The sequence below is a fragment of the Manis pentadactyla genome, chromosome 5 (assembly GCF_030020395.1).
Source record: "Manis pentadactyla isolate mManPen7 chromosome 5, mManPen7.hap1, whole genome shotgun sequence".
Taxonomy (NCBI): Eukaryota; Metazoa; Chordata; class Mammalia; order Pholidota; family Manidae; genus Manis; species Manis pentadactyla.
This window is the reverse complement of record NC_080023.1, coordinates 168,647,439-168,660,556: the sequence shown is the minus strand read 5'-3', so window position 1 is coordinate 168,660,556 and position 13,118 is coordinate 168,647,439.

Genomic DNA, 13,118 nt, shown 5'->3' with positions numbered 1-13,118 from the left:
AACGTCTGCTAGAGGATGCGAGGCTATGCACTGCAAGAGGTTTTGGACCCCTCTGAGAGACATGCCTGATTGCATAGGGGTAGATGTCTACAAACCCCTCTCCGAAAATAGGACATCAAATGTTTCTGGAGATCAGGCCTCTATCTCCGCCTCAGCTGACATGTCCCGTTCTGAGTTTCTATAAAACAAAAAAGGGGGAGATGTTGGTAGCCGCGCCTGCCGCACCCTGAAAATGGCACCCTCTTGTGCAACAAAAACCCATGCAAATTGAGTCTGAGCATATGAACCAATCAGGCCAAAGTGTCATGCTAATTAAGGCTTATGCAACAGCACCAATCAGCGTAGAGCATGAGACCTACATAAGCAGACCCTCTCTTCCCGTCTGGGTCCTGCCCGACACATTTGTTTCACAAAGAGCTGAAGAGTAAAGCTTTCTGCAGAAGAATCCTGCTGTTGTTGCGTGCTGTTCTTGCCGGCGAGGACGGGGCGCGCGACACCCTGTAGCTCTGAATTTTAAGTATGTAATCATGATTTATCATATATATATATTTTTTAAAGTCATATTTCCTAACTCCATATTCTGAAAAGACCTAGCAACAGTGACCAACTTAGTAGCAATAAGCACCTGAGGGTGTGGGTTAAGGTCTCTGGATGTCATTCCTCAATAAAGGAACCAGAGACCCTTGGGGAAATGACTGATTCTAGGGCTGGGGCAGGGAACAGACGAGGTGAGTCTGGGATATCTTGTCATAACAGAAATCAAAGAAGCTATCAGAGCTGACCAGTGGTCACCTGCCAAGAAAGGCCTCTCAGGGGAGGTGACTTCAGAGCTGAGACATGAAGAATAGAGAAGAGGCAGCCATGGAAAGATCTGGGGGAACACAAAGGGCAAAAGACCTAAGCCGTTCAGGATGAAGAGAGAAGCCCAGCGTGCTATCCTGGACAAGCAGAGAGAGACATGACATAAAGCAGGGAAGGGCGGCAGGGGCCCTGCCCGACACCCATGAAGGAATCTGGATTTTTTTTAGCAGTGCAATGGGAAGGCACTGAGGAATTTAACCAGACAGACATGTGATCTGAATTAGGTTTTCACAAGATCCCTCCAGCTTCCGGGAGGAGAATCAAGCGGATAACCTGTAAGAGGGCAAGAATGGCAGCAGGAAGCCCCCCTGAAAGGGCATCATGGTGACCTGGATGGGGAGGGGACAGTGGAGGGAGAAGCTGGAATCAGGATTTATTTTGAAGGGAAAGCCAGTATGACTGGTTGATGGACTGGATATGGGATGGCGGGGAGGGGAGAAATAAAGGATGACCCCGAGACTTTAGGCTGATAACATTCGGATGAGGCAGAGGCGAGGACAACGGGACAAGCATGACCTGGGGAAGGAGGGGGGATCGGCGGCACCTGGTGATACACAAGTGGGGTGTTGGAATAGTGGGTCAGGTAAATGAGTCTGGAAACCAAAAGAGAATCAATGCTGTAGATAAAAATTCAGGCTCCACCCAAATATAGGCAGTATTCTAAGACAGGCTCGAATATGAACACTAAGGGGAGAAGACATATAGATAGGGGAGAAGGTAGGGACAGAAGCTAAGCTGTGGTTTGCTCCAATCTTCAGAAGTGAGGAGGTAGAGGAGGAGCAGTGAGGGAACCAGGTGGAAATCCCGGGGCATCTGAGGTCCCCAAAGCCAAGAAGGACATAATTTGAGGACAAGATCAACTGTGACAAATGCCGCTGAGAGTTTAAGAGGAGACCTGAGAATGGACCATGGGATTCAGCAAGACAGAGGTTGTTTGTGATTCTTTTGGGCAGATTGGGTGGAGTGTCCTAAAAACAATGGGCAGGGACAGAACTGGAAACATAGGCATGTACAACTCAAGGGGTGCCCCTGTCAAGAGAAGCATGGGACTGGGATGGCAATGAGAGGGGGAGGGGAGCAGGCAGAGGGAGGCAGTGCAGGAGATGGGGAGGACCTCACCCTTCATCCAGGGGCGGGTGAGGGACATGGAGACATGGAGACAGGAGGCCAGGGTGGGTGCCTGGCCATAGGGGCGGCTGCGCTGATGGCCGGCAGAGCATCTCTTCTGGATTCGGTCCTCGCAGGGAAATAAGCCACATCATCAGCTGAGAGCAAAGAGGGTGAGAATGTGTTGAAGACTGAGGAAGGCAGAGAGAATGCAGGTAGTGACCCGGAGCAGCAGCAAGATGAGCAGACTGAGGGAGGGGAGTGGGGCTGCCAGGCGGTGCTCAGGGTTCCCTGAAGGTCTGTGTGCATAAATTTAAAAAGACACCCTAGAAAGAGTTGTTTGCTTTTCTCCACGCATCGTCCAGCTTGGGCGCGGTGGGGGACAGCTGGGTTTAACCAGGGCTGGTGTTTTGCTGGAAAACCGCAGCAGAGGGACAGGAGAATGCGGGTGGCCGCAACCGCGGGGCCAGAATTGAAAATGCACCTGCTTTTCCCGGGGCTGTTACATCAGAAACTGCGCTTGATTCTCCGCGGCTTATTTCAAAAACTCAGAGAGCCACACGCTTGATGTCAGTGCCCCTTGGTCATGACTGGTTAATCAACCTTGGTCTTCATACTGGGTTGAATTGTGTTGTCCAAAAATATATATCAAACCCTAATCCCTGGTTCTGTGCACGTGACGTGATCTGGAAACAGGGTCCTTACAGATGTAAGGAAGTTAAGCTGAGGTCACACTGGGTTACCGTTAGGGTTGGTGTCTTTATAACATGAAGGAGGGGGAAATTTGGGCAGAGATATGGATATAAGAGGGAAGAAGGCTGAGGATGGAGGCAGGCATCAGAGTGGTGTTGCCACAGCAAAGGATGCCCGAAGCAGCAGGAGCTGTGGAGAGGAGGAAGGATTCTCCCCTAGAGCCTTCGGAGGGAGCACAGCCCTGCTGACCCCCTGGTTTCGGATTCCCAGCCCCCAGAACTACTAGAGAATTACACTTCTGTTGTTTGATGCCACCTGGTTTGCGGGACTTTGTTACTGCAGCCACAGGAAACTGATAGAGCCTTCTAATAAAATTACTTGTTCCTCAAATGTAACAAAGGTTAGGAATCCAAAGGATTTTTTTTCCTGGATAGCATCTGTTCTGAAGCCAAGAAAAAAAAATCTCTCTCGTCATGTCTCTGGATATATTACTTAATACTTGTTGCATTCACTTTCAAAATTGTTAAATAGGAAAATACATTAGCCAGCATGAAGCATGGCATCATATCACCTTTTTAAAGAAGATATTTGGAAATGCCTTACCACTTATGTGGTTAGGTGAAGATTGTCTCCCCTGCCCCGAGGCCCATCTGGAATATGGACTTTGTGTGGGCAGAGACAGGTCTGGTCAATTTTATGTTCACAGTATCTGGCACATAGTAGATGACCAACATGTAATATGTAGATATTTATACATAAATAACCAATAATGACAGTGATTAACACTCCAGAGTAATACACAGGGGAAATAGTTTCCATAGCCTGCAAAACCTCCAGGCTACACCCTGAATCAGCAGTTCTCAACCAGGCACCATTTTGCTCTCTAGTAAATTTTTGTCATTATTTTTTACTGGAGCCCATTTTTGTTTGTCTTAACTCTTGGGGCAGGTGCTACTGGCATCTAGTGGGTAGAGGTCAGGGATGCTGGCAAACACCCTACAGTGAACAGGACACCCCACAACTAGGAATGATCTTGACCCAATGTCAATAGCGCCCGCAGTTGAGAAACTCCACCTAGAAACACAAAGTATTCACACTGGGAGAAATATGTCCAGTGGAAGTCCCTCATTTTACTAATGAGCAGACTGAGGCCCAGTAAAGGGAGCAACATCTGCAAAGACCAGAATAAGGGAACAGCAGAGCAGGGACTAACACCCAGGTCTCCTTTGCCCAGGCTACAGTTCAGGCTGCTGCACCATGAGACCCCATGGCTGGAAATAAGAATGGAGACGAGCTGCCAAACGGAAAAAGAGGGCCTCTTCCCCCACCGCCAATAACAAACATGATTCTTGACTCATTATCAAGGCCAGAGACTGGCAGCAGGTAGTGGCTGCTGGCTGAGATCCGCCTCTAACCCTGGCGCTTGGTATGATGCGTGGTACTCGGTGCTGAATGCCAAATCACGGCGATTAGCTGCGCTGTGCCCACCAGCTGACTGCATGCTGGGCTGCTGGCCCAGATTGCTAAAGGGACGTGCCCTGTGCAGCTAAGTGCCTTGGCAACCACAGGCAATGTTCTCTGCCCTCCCTGGGGCCGCAGGGTGTCTCCTACCTGCTACCAAATGGCATATGAGTCCCCGAACAAAGAAAGGAGGGGTTAGAGTTTTCACCTCACCCTTTCTACAGCTTTGCAGGATGGCAGCCCTGCCCGCCACCCTGCCATCCTCCCTCACCCCAAGAGATGCTCCCTGCAGCTGGAGTGAGGGAAGAACAAGGGGTGAGAACCAATCACTGCTTGAAGCATTTATGAAGCCAGAATCAAGACCTTGTCTATAGGCTCCCAGCAAAACCTGGGTATCTTGCATACTCGTGGGTACCGGAATTGTCACCTGTACCTGGAATCCTAAGAATTTTGTGGATTGTTCCACCAGAAACCAGTTTAAGTGAATCCACTGGGCTGAAAACATCTATCATTTCCAGACCCTCCTGGTGACCAGTAACCCATTTTGCCCTGAGACTTGAAATTTCTGAGTCAACAATAGAAACTCGCTGGCGGCTGAGATTAAAACAACCAACTTTGTCCAAGACTCTGCCGTTCGCAAAGCACTTGCACATCCTGAGCCTCACTGAATCTTCACCACCATCCAGAGAGGGACACGCAGCAGGGATTTCTAGCTGCATTTGACAGATGCGTATCTGGGCTCAGACGGCACAGGGACTTCTGTCCAGTCACACACCTAGTGCGTGGGAGAGCTGAAGTTCAAATTCAGGCCTTCTCACTCTCTGCCTTCTCTCTGTACCCCACGCGTACTAGGGGAGATATTGGTGGCCTGACCAGTGTCTAGCCCACTGGGTCATGTCTTGCTCACTGTGACGGCCCCAAAAACCCTTAGTAAAACCCCAGGACTCCCAGCAAGAGTATGAAGTCCACTCCCCTCCAGGTCACTTTCTCCACCCTTTACTTTGCCCTTGGAGGCTGGCATGTACCTGCCCCCGTCTTCTGATTGGGCCTGGCCAATGGGGAGCCTCAGCAAGATCCGAGGGAGGGAGGGAAGTGGGATGGCATCAGGCCGCCCAGGTCCCTCCACTGAAGCTCATTGGTCCCTTCGGGACAGCTCCCCATCTCCACAGTGTTCTCTGGATTCCAGTAGCTGCTCCCTCCCCTCACCCCTTCTGCCTAAGGGTAATAGCGACTGAGAAAAATACACAGCCTGTCAAATGAGGAGAAAAGGCTAAGAAGAAAATGAAACCAGGATGGAGGGTGGAGAGGTTGAGCGTTGGGGTGGGGTTGTCACCATTTTAAATAGTGACCAGGGACGGCTTCACAGGAAGGTGACACCTGAGGCAGCTATCGTGGGGAAGAACTCCCCAGATGCTTGGTGTATTGGAGCAAAGGCAAGGGCAGCTGGAGCAGATGCAGGGGACACGGACGACGGGGTGATGGGCTGGATTGCGGGGTGCAGGTGGGGCTACAGAGGCAGCAGTGAGGGCATGCCGATGGCTCAGAACTGCAAATCCCTCACTCGGGAAAAAGAACTCAAGGGTCCCACGCCTTGCTTTCCCTCTCTTACTGATCAGTGTCTCACTGGACGGGTCTTTGTCCGTTGCCTCTGTCCCTGATGTTTAGAGGGAATAGAGACAGAGACCTTACCTGTCACGGCCAAAGCCTCATCCCCAAGATCCAGTAGAAGGCTTGGCATACAGCAGGGCTCAGTGTTTGTTTAAAGATGAATGAAGGACTGGATCAATGAACACACAAACTACGGCTGCTGCTAGCTCATTTTTTCTTAGCTCCAAAAGATTTGTCACCCCAGTCCAGTCTCACCCCTGCAAACAAAGCACTCAGAGTCCAAGAGCCAACAAAGAACTTGGCACACAGTAGGTGCTTATAAATATTCACTGACTTGACCAGGGACATAATCTCAGTGCTGAGGAAAGCATTAGCCTGGGAGCCCCAACTCTGCCCCAAACCTATCCCAGAGTTTCCAAAAGCCACAGTGAACTGTGCATTGATGCTTCTGTTGCCTTCTCTGCCCATCCTTCCCTACAAGACTCTGCCCTGGTAAGTCAGAGGGATCCACATTGTGTGGAAGTGAACTGAAATTGTTTCAGCAGAAATGAAAGGAAACATTGGTAAGGTTCCTTTTTTTTTTTCCTTCAAAAGGAAGCTCTTGAAAATAAATGGGAGGCCCCAACGGGAACAAAGCCATATATGTATGTCATCATACTGATATGAAAAGAGAACAGAGAAATTGCCAGAGACCCCTATGTCCTGGGGTGGCTGGTGGAGACTCTCCTAGACAGGGACACTGTCCAGATACCTCATAGAAGTGACTTCATACAGTATTTGTCTTTTGTGCTGGCTTATTTCACTTGGTATAATGTCTTCAAGGTTCAGGCACACTGTAGCATGTCAGAATTTCCCACCTTTTTAAATCTGAATAATATCTGGAAACCTGAATCTTTTATAATGGACAGTAAATATGCCTGCCCTTTTCTGTAGAGAGACACTGTCTGTATCTTCCAAAGCCATTCACTACACAAACATCCTCTAAAATGCAGTCTAGAAGTTAGTGCCTCTGTTTGAAGACACAAATGCAACACACCTATAGAGAGTGGTCTCCCAACAACTATCAATGCAAAAACACTTCACCCCTCCCCCATTCATCGATGATGGGTATGGAGAGGCTCTGAACACAGTGCTTCAGATAATAACTGGTTGTGCCCTCACACAGTTCACACTAGACTTCACTCACACATACAGGCAGACAACTTCAGCCCAGAGGGGTAGGATTATCATTGTAATTAAGGACATGGGGTTTTTCAGCCAGATTCAGCAAATTCACTCCTTGTAATTTGCCAAAAATGAGTGCCCATGTCCACAAAAAGACTTGTACAAGAATGCTCATAGCAGCTTTATTCATGCCACCCACAATTGGAAACAACCCCCGTGTCCATCAGCAGATGACGGAGAAACACAATGTGCTGTGTCCATTCTCTGGAGCACTACTCAGCAATAAAAAAGGGAATGACGCACTGACACCTGCAACAATGTGGATGCTCAACACGGAGCTTTATGCTGAGCAAAAGAAGGCAGACACAAAAGAATGTGCTCCATATGACTCCACAGCCATGAAAGTCCAGAAGACGCAAAGCTCACCTATGGGGCAGGAAACTGGAACAGAAGCTGCCCTAGGAAGGCAGAGCTGGGGAAGGAGGGCCTGCCTGGAAGGGGCATGAGGGGGCTTTCTGGGGTAATGGAAATGCCCTATATCTTGACAGCTGTATGAGTTATACAGGTGCATGCATTTGTCAAAACTGATCAAACCATACACTTAAGATCTGTGCATTTCACTGTATGTAAATTATACAATAATTTTTAAGTAGCGGTTGAAGAACATGGGCTTTGAAGTGAGGCAGACCAACTCCTAGACTTTTCAGCCAGGTGAAGCAGTGGACCCTCTTTTGTGTTTAAGCCAGTTTGAGGAGACTCCTGGCTAACCCCCGCTTCTTGTCTCTGCAGGTCCAGCACCTCGCACAGGTGTGACGCAGACCCAGAGCTTGGCAAATGGTGTCAAATGCACCAATAAAAGTGGGACTAAATGTATGGGCTTGAAGCATTTTTAGGAGTGGACTTTGTTTTCACAAATAGGATCTTATCTAAAGCAAATGAAAGTGATTCCGCACACATTTAAATTTTCATTGCTTACTGAAAACTGTTTCCTTGTTGAAGAATGATTTGAAGTTCCTGAAATCTACCTACTTGAAATCTAGGTTTATTCCTTCACTCCATATTTAGTTATGGAGCAGCAGCTGTGTGCCAGGTACTTGAGAGAGAGCATGAATAAAACAGGAACCCTGCCCCTGGGGAGCTTGCATTCTGGCGAGAGAGACAATAAAAATGTAAATTAAACTCTGATAGGAGATCATATCAGAGCTCTGAGGACAGAAAATGGAGGATGAGAGGGAAGGTTGGAGGGAGGCAGCAGGGTAAGCCTCTCTGAGCTGAGATGGGAAGGGGGAGGAGCAACCCCTCAAGGCCTGGAGGAAGAACCTTCCAGGTGGCTGATGCTAGGGAGGGGCTCCCTGGAGACTTGGCCTTCTGAGATTCCAAAGACCAGGCTGGTAAAGAGTAGAACAGCTGAGACTGGAGGCTGTCGGTTTCTCTGTGCCATTTATTTGCTGGGCAATCCCCACAGGTCTCTTGCCCTCTCTGGGCTTTGTTTCATTGAGCACTGAAAGAAGGTCTGGCAGCACAATCTCTAGGAGCTGTTCCAGTAATGAAGATCCAGGGGCATTTGACAGGACACATGTAAAGCACAGACCACAGTCTCAAGAGTTTGAGTCCAAAGGGACAAAGGACTGAGGGGCAGAGTCAAGGCTGTGTTCTCTGGGGCAAAGGGGATAAAGCCAAGGTTCTAAGGCTCCGACAGCTTTGTCGCTGCAAAATGAAGATATTCCCCCATCTTCCTGTCTCCCATCCCCATCTGCAGGAATAAAAACAAGGTGGCAAAAACCCAGAGTACTCCGCTTAGCTGTCAGCAGCCCTCCGACTGGCTGCAGTCTTGGAAATAAATGATCCCGTCAGCTGCCTAGGAGGGTGAGCTCAGGATCTCAGATGAAAATGAAATAAGAGGGAACGCAGCCCAGAAGCAATGCAAAGTAACGACAAGGGTACTAAAATCTTCCACTGCAGCAAGACAGATGCTCAGAGTGGTGCAGCGGGGTGCTGACCTCGAACAAGGGGACAGTGGGGATGAGCTCATGCCCAGGAGCTGGCTGGTGGGCCCTGCACTTCTGGGATCCACATCAGAGGGGACCAGCTGGGGGCCCTTGGGGCCACTGCTTCCTGGCTCCACTCCCACCGTCCTCCTCCTGCTAAAGCCTTATATTCCTGCATGTCTCCACATCAAAGGGCTTACAGTAACAAGTCTGTGGGGCCACCCAACTTCAACTCTGTGCCCGGGAAGGAAAGCCTCCAACCTGTCGGACTCCGAGCAGGAGGGAGATAGGTTACAATCCCAGGAAATTAGATGATGCAGAAATGGTAACAAAAACCTTCGTCTACAGGGGCCTCTAGTCCTGCCAAAATCCGTTCCAGGGGCATTCTGTCTGTGTCGCAATCACCACTCCTTGTTTTCTGGCTGTGTAATCCTGAGCAATGTACTTCCCTGCGCCTCAGTTCCCTGGCCAGGGAAGTAAGTGTCCTGACCATGTGGGCTGAGAATTAAACATAAAAATCTGAGAATGGTATCTGGCATCTGGCCCATGGTAAGTGCTCTCGATAAGTTAATTTTAATTTTTTTAATTTATTGTTTTATATTCATTTAAAATACATCTTCGTAAGTACCAGTAAAGCAAAATAGCACCAGCTGAGTTAAAACACCCATCTGAGCTCATTGGTACTAAGAGTCTTCAAACTGGATTCATAGAAAGCGCTCTCCTGACTTTCCCCTCCACCATCTCTCAACAACCTTCAGCAATCATGCTCAGCCTCCCTTTGAACCTTGCTAAGCATTTACCAGTGCATAGCACTGATGAGCTGTCTCTGCTCCTAAAGAAACAAAGTTGAAAGCAGGGGTTAAAATCTCAGATGCCTATGGGGCCAGAAAGGTAAAATAAATGTGTAAAGGGAACCTGGTGTGAGACACTAAGGAGTAGTGGGGACTGTGGCAAATTGGAGAACCCATGTTCTAGCTAAAAGGAAAAGCTGCTATACCAGCTATAGCCAGTTTTTGCCAGGGAGGAATGCAGGGCCAGGGTTGGCACATCTTCTAACTTTTCAAGGGAAACAAAAAAATCCAGATTCTATTGTGAGATCTGTTAAGTTTCAAATATTGGTACATAATTCATTATTTTTAAAACACGTAAGGCCTAGCAAGATACATCTATTTGCATCCTCTAAGTTGAGGGGACAGAGCCCTCCCAGCTCTTAGTAAGTACCAGGCTCAAGCCCTCTCCCTTCAAAACCCAGAATATCCTGGCAAGGCTGGAGCAACAAGGGACTCTAGACAGATCTTAATTAAGTTCCAGGCAGAGCACCTACTAGTTGATAAAGGCTTTGAAGAAGAGTGAGAGAAAGAGTTCCCTGAGAGCTGGAGCAGTGGAGGAAAGTGGGAAGAAGGAGATGGGCTTTGACATGGGCTCAGAGGGCTGTCAGGACTAGGAACAGGGAAGGGACGAACCACAACCGGGTGTTAGAAGGGGCTGAAAACTCTGATTCAGCGCTACGCCCTAGCAAGTGTGAATCTAGAATGTACACTGCAGCACTCTCTTGAGGGGGTTCTATTTGGAAGGTGATCCTACACTGCTCTGGGCTGATGGCAGTTGGAGGCAGCATGGAGGATGCAGGATCCTCCTGGGAGAAAGCACAGCACACCGCTCTCTCCATGTGCCTTAACTTAGCTTGGAAGTCCTCTACCCCATGCAAACTTCTCTCAGTGCACTATTTGCTCGTGTGCAGCCTCCCTCACTAGATAATAAGCTCTTCTAGGGCTGGAAATGTGTCATTTATATCCTGAGTGCTTGCTCAGTGCTTGGCATCTAGAAGGTCCTTACTGAATGTGTGCACATGATCAGTGAATGAAACTAGAGAAGAAGAAGCAACGTATCAAAGAATACACTACATGAACACACTTGCAAAACAGAAAACTCCTCCAGAACAGGGCAAGTGAGCGAAGGCATCAATGCTCACTGCATGCAGCAGCCATGGAGATTTGGTGTTTGCAGAGAAGGACACCTCACTTGGGGCATCAGGAAAAGGACAGTGACATCCCTTTATAACCAGAGTCAGCAAGGTCTAAAACAGCCCCACAGCTCCCAGGAGATGGATACAATGAACAGCCTAGCAGAGCTCTAGTGGGTGTTTTGAATCATTCCAGAACTAGAGTCAGATATAACCCCTTCCCTAGATAGATGGTGCAGCTGAGAGGCTCAGGGCTGGTGTCGTCACGTGGGTCATCTAGTGGCACAGTCTGGAGCAGAACCCAGGTCTCCTGACTCCGTCCAGTGCACCTTGGACAGAGGCAGGTGAGGCACTAGCCAGGAGGTTCAAAATTTAAGGGGGTGCCAAATAGCTCGGTAATCAAGGTAAATAACATTCGATTCAATATTTTTTTAAAAAACATTAGTGCAAAACAAATCCATGATGAGCAAAATATTAACTTTTAAAATAAAGACTTAAATCAAGTTGTGCCCTTGCATGCCTCAACGTCACCACTGCATCCTGATCCTGACCCAGACTAGGGTCCCCAGGTGGCAACTGACTGAGATCTGCAGGAACTGGTCATGTGGAAATCTACAGGAACATCGCTCCGGGCTGAAAAGACAGAGCTTGTTCAGGGCGTCTGAGGCATAGAAAGGAGGCCTGGAGAACAGTGACAGCAGGAGAGATGGCAGGTAGATGCCGCTCATCCTCAGCCCCACCCCAACTCACAAAGCAGCACTTTCCTACAAGATCCTCTGCCTGGAGAGCTAAGAGTGAAAATCCACCCCCTCCCCTCCCACGACCCCACACACACACACACCCTCCCCAGGCTTGCCTCTTAAATCTAACCACTTGTCTTGCAAATCTAAGCCTTTCATCTCCAGAGGGAGGATGGATTAAAAAAAGTTGGGGCAGCTCTGGATAACCCTTCATGCCAGAGAAAAACAACCCAGAACTTTATGGCTTACTGACAGCTGGTTATGAATGGAAGGAAAGCAAGTTCTTACACCGCTGACAGTAACTCCCTTTTAAGGTAGTATTTCCTCAGGGCTGGGGACTGCCACATCCTCCTCCTGCCCCCAACACTAATTGCAGCTTGCTTTTAAGTGACAAATGTGGGCTTTTCGGTCACACAGGCCTGGGTTCAGATCCATCTTTGTCATTTATAGACCCTAGACAATTTGCCAAGAGGAGAGGTCAGCCACTCATGCTTCCAGGGACCAGGGGAGGTGGGGAGTGACTTAAATGACATGATGAGGGCTGGCGAGCAAACCACAGAATCTGGCACCAGCATACTGCTGGTATGAGGGGTTGTCAGCCAGACCTCCCAGTGTTTCAAAAGGAAAAATTTCATGTGAAATCCCCAAATTTTAAAGGTTGACTAATTCAAACTTTTTAAAAGTGCTGAACCCATTAGGGCCACATAAAACAGGTCTGAGGGGCCAGAGCTCACCTACTGGCCCAGTTTGTGCCTCCAATGCCTACAAATCACCCAACAATCCACCCAGCACTTAGTAGGTGCTCAGAAAGCATTGATCAACCCCATCTTTTCAGAAAACCTTCACAGGCATCATCAACATCCATTTCCACACAACAGCTTGAGCAAGAATGCTTCACAGGAGAGAAATGAAGATATGAAGAGAAGAGCTGAAAATCTGGAAGGCTCCAAAGGGAGGGAGGAGCTGTGAAGAGGGAATTCCTTAAAAGGATTTAAAAGAATTTTATTGGACATAGTTTAGCACAAGTCAGGAATAAGATCAGGCAGTAATTTAACTCTCGGGCACAGCAAGTGAGTAGTAAGTCTGTGTCTGTGAGGTGGGGGGAGGACAGAGGAACTGTCCTTACTGATGGTCCCCACCTAGTGTTTGGGGGTCTTCTGTCCATAGGTCACCCCAACATTTGACTCAGGAGCACAGTGTTCTCATATGCCTGGTCCCCAGGGACAGCCCCTCTCCAGAGGTGCTCATACGGTGCAGCTGATTGGCCACAGGAGGAAGCAAGGCTTGAGTTCTCCAGTGGATCTGGTAGCTCATATGGGCTTTAAGTCAGACCCAGCTGGGTTGAGGTTCAAGCCTTCAACATTAGCAGTTCTCAAAGTGTGATCCCCAGGCCAGAGCCTGGGGGGTGAGGGCAGGAGGCATCCATCTGGGTTTTAACAGGCCTTCCAGAGGATTCCGATGACAATGAAGTTTGCGAACTGCTCTACATCTTCAACCTGTGGTCTTCGGTAAGTCCCGGGAGTCACTGAGAGC